The sequence below is a fragment of the Mytilus edulis genome, chromosome 14 (genome assembly GCF_963676685.1).
Source record: "Mytilus edulis chromosome 14, xbMytEdul2.2, whole genome shotgun sequence".
In the NCBI taxonomy this organism is placed as follows: Eukaryota; Metazoa; Mollusca; class Bivalvia; order Mytilida; family Mytilidae; genus Mytilus; species Mytilus edulis.
Genome location: NC_092357.1, coordinates 50,509,072 through 50,513,855, shown reverse-complemented (window position 1 = coordinate 50,513,855; position 4,784 = coordinate 50,509,072).

The window sequence follows — 4,784 nt, the reverse complement described above, 5'->3', positions numbered from 1 at the left end:
CGATCATTTTCAATGCAAATATTTGTTATAAAATATTACATAGTCTTTTTTATAGTTTTACTGGGATATAAAACATAATTAAAACAAAGGTAAGCACTGAAAGTTTGTTGATACCAGAGGATAGAAACCATCATAAACTTTGTTGTGAATACCTAATCCTGGGAAAACATATAAAAGCAAATTTACTTCATTACTACAAAATCTTGATTTCATGCCAAGTAAATAATGTACAATTAAAATGTCATAATACTATTATAACAAAGTAATTATGGATTCCAATCATCATAATATAAAAAAATACGAGTACTGGCTGTTGGTTTCTGGTGAGTCATAGTAAAAAAAATGTACTGGTCAAAGGTCTAGTGGTGAGTTAAAATAAAAAAAATAATACTTGGTATACATGTACTGGCTATATGTCTATTGCTGAGCTATGATAAAAGATATATAAGTACTGATTATAGGTTTTAACCTTGTTCACTGATCCATGAAATGAGGTCGAGGTCAAGTGAAAACTGTCTGACAGGCATGAGGACCTTGCAAGGTACGCAAATACCAAATATAGTTATCTTATTACTTATAGTAAGAGAGAATTCAACATTACAAAAATTTTGAACTTTTTTTTCAAGTGGTAACTGAACCATGAAAATGAGGTCAAGGACATTGGACATGTGACTGACGGAAACTTCGTAAAATGAGACATTTATATACAAAGTATGAAGCATCCAGGTCTTTCACCTTCTAAAATATAAACCTTTTAAGAAGTAAGCTAACGCAGCCGCCGCCAGATCACTATCCCTATGTCGAGCTTTCTGCAACAAAAGTTGCAGGCTCGACAAAAACAAATACATGTCAACTAAGAACGTTTACAAATCCTATATACAATGTTTGAAGAGGCGGGGCAAAATTATCTCCATGGAAATGAGATGTGCCATTTCTAGTACAACTGCATACCACAACATTAAACTACCACTAGTGGATCCACTTAAACTGGCTAACCAAAAACTAATGTATGCAAATTAAGCAAACGTTTCAGAGCCAAAAGACAATAAATGAGGCCGCGGTGTCAAATAATCTACATCGAAATGAAAAAATATACTAATGCTTATACAACTGCATAAAAATGAATTAATCAGACACTAGTGGTGCTCTAAAAACGGGTCTAATCACAAACTAATATATTGTTGCTGACGACGCCGGCATCACCATACATTTGTCTCGCTTTTTGACTCCGCCAAGGCAAGACAAAAACCGTATTAAGAAGATTAACAATGACCAGAGAACCATAAAAAGAGGTCATGGCTAGACGAAGTTTATCAGAAATATGTATACCATGCAATCATTCCACATACACCAAAGTATTTGACGTACACATTGTTTATGATATCCAAGAAACAGACATAACCATGAAAACTTTAGATTGGCTAATGAAAATAGGGTCATGGTTAGACAAACACTAGTAGACAGACATTCACAGTTTACAATCGTTCCGTACATACATACAGTGGACATATTGCTTACACTACTGCCATGAAAACTTAAAATTGGCAATAAACTCATCATATATACCAGGATAAAAAAAATATATTTACGCCAGATGCGCGTTTCGTCTACAATAGATTCATCAGTGACGTTCAAAATAGACCACAAAAAAGTAGGACAAGGTAAGATGAAACCTGTTAGACAGACATGTACGCCGGACAATCATTCCATACATCAAATAATATCATGGTCAGATGAAACCTGTCAGTCGACATGTACGCCTTACAATCATTCCATACATCAAACATAGCTGACGTATTGCTTATTGTATCTTAGATACAGACTTCATTATGAAAACTTAACCTTCAATGATCTATGAAATGAGAATGAGTTCAGATGAACTGTCTGACTGACACAGACCGTTTACATTTCTACATTGGTTAGAGGTATAGGGGGAGGTTTGAGATCTCACAAACATGTTTAACCCCGCAGCATTTTTGCGCCTGTCCCAATTCAGGAGCCTCTGGCCTTTGTTAGTCTTGTATTATTTTAATTTTAGTTTCTTGTGTACAATTTGGAAATTAGTATGGCGTTCATTATCACTGGACTAGTATATATTTGTTTAGGGGCCAGCTGAAGGACGCCTCCGGGTGCGGGAATTTCTCGGTACATTGAAGACCTGTTGGTGACCCTCTGCTGTTGTTTTTTATTTGGTCGGGTTGTTGTCTCTTTGACACATTCCCCATTTCCATTTTCAATTTTATTTGCAACGATCATCTTTGTCAAATGAAGTTATATCCTAATAACGTCAATGACAATGGACATGATAGACGGAAACTTCGTAACATAAGGTTTCTACATACAGATGCATTTTAAGTTATATGTGTCTCATCGACGTTTACTCGACATCTCTGTTTATTCATCTCATTTAAAATACTTTTTTTTTCCAGAATTTTGACTGTTAATATCACATGCAATGCTGCAAGAAATGTCAAAATCTGGGAAAATAAACAAATAATATCATCTTGAGTATTACTTCAAAAAGTCTATGCCTCATAAAAAAAAATGAATTCACATGGTTTGTGTGATCAGGTAATGTTAGGGACAAGTTTTCTTTTGCTACATCTATTTTGTATGATTCATTTAAACAGAGAAAATCATTGGACTTTATTACTGGAAATTCGGTTTAGACAATATTGAGGAAGCCGGAGATCCCGGGGAAAACAAACAACCTTCAGTAGGAAAACTGACAACCATAGCAGTTTTATGAATACATGTATATGTTTCCAAGTTGATATAATATTCTAGAGCCTATGTTTGTGTACGCTTTTTGCTAACAAATGTTAAATGATGAGTTTTTTTCCTTAACACATTGTTGCTGCTTACAAAGAAGCTGAAGAGACAAGAGGTGAGGTTGAAGTTATTTAGTTAGTTGGCCTTTATGGAATACCTGTCCATCGACGACCATGGATATATTCCAATTGTCATAACCATAATCCTGACCTCTAGATCTATTCCTCAACTATGACTTCACATAATGAGACTCATCATCCGAAAGTGTACTAACTATGAGCTATGAGATGGGTGCCAAACTTTAAGTAGACTACTTTTTATGTCTATGTAATCCGATTGTCATGTTGGTGATCCAACGCTTTTCATCGATACATTAGGAAATCCCTTGATCAAACGCCTTTACAGTGTTCTGCATTTATTGTGCAAGGAATAGCAACATAAGAGACAGGAAATACAACAGGGGCAATCAAAAATCAGATTAATTTATAGATGAGAAAAATTAAAATAGCCATCAATATCATCTGCAAGAATATAACACTGGGTCCTTTATATACTAAGTAAAATGCTAGAGTGCATACGCTGAAATGTCTCGCCAGCTTTACTAATCATGAGAAGAATTAACTGCAATTATAATTACAGAAATCAAGAGAAAAAAAATATCATCAAAGCAATACAGACAATAGTGCACACGCTAAAATGCCTCGCCTTCTTTACTAATCATTCATATTATGTTGAGTCCTAAATATAAAGTTTTACTACAACTATCACATTAACATGATCCTAGAAAATGAGGTGAAGGTCATATAAACCAAACAAGAAATACATGTACACCATACTATCAGTCAATACATTAAATATAGGTGACCTATTGCTTTCTAGTTTCTATGAAACCAATTTAACCAAGAAATCTAAATATTGACCAATGAACCATGAAAATGAGGTCAAGGTTAGTTAAACCATGCCAAGCAGACATGAACAGCTTACAATTCTTCCATTCAGCAAATATATTTGACCTATTGCTTATAGTTTAGGATAAACAAATCAAAACACAAAACTCATCAATGAGCAATGAACTATGAAAATGAGCTCAAGGTCAAACAAAACCTGCAAGACTGACGTGTACATCATAAAATATTTCCATACACCAAATATAGTTGATCTATCGCATATAGTATTAGAAAAAAAAACTCAAAACTTAAGGATGTCCTTAAGTGATATTAGGTAAAATCAAATAAATCAAGAATCTAAAATTGATACTTTAAGCTGGAAGAGTATTAGTTAAGGATCAAACTAAGCTAAAAATATTGATAGGTCGTGAAGCTCCTTTTTTTAGATATTTAATTTATAAAATATAGCAGGAAAAAGCTGAGTCAGACTTTTACCTTTAAGTTTGCATTGATATTATTTGAGTCACAAATCAAAAGAAAGAAAATCAAGAATCTGCTTGAATTTTGTCAAATGTCTTTTTATGAGCTATTAAGGTTTATATTAAAAGATATATAGGTGTTATTTGGCAAAATACTTTCACCTTGAATGGTATGGATAAACACCAACGAGTTCAAACTTTTGACACAAATTCCAAAACATCATTTAAGTTCATCCTTAACTTAGACCACTAAACCATGAAAATGAGATTAAGGTCAGATAATACCTGCCAGATGGACATGAACACCTTACCAAAAATATTAACATTTTTCAAGTAGTCACTGAACCATGAAAATGAGGTTAAGGAAAATGGACATGTGACAGATGGAAAGTTCGTAACATGGGGCATCTATATACAAAGTATTAAGCATCGAGGTCTTCCACCTTCTAAAATATAAAGCTTTTAAGAAGTGAGCTAACGCCTCTTGCCCCGCCAGATCACTATCTCTATGTCAAGCCTTCTGCAACAAAAGTCGGAGGCTTGACAAAAACTAATGACTAAGAAAATCAAACCCCATTGAAAACCTGGATTGATATCCCATCAGGTGCTAGAGGGTTTACAGAAACTGATCCACATGCAGCAACCA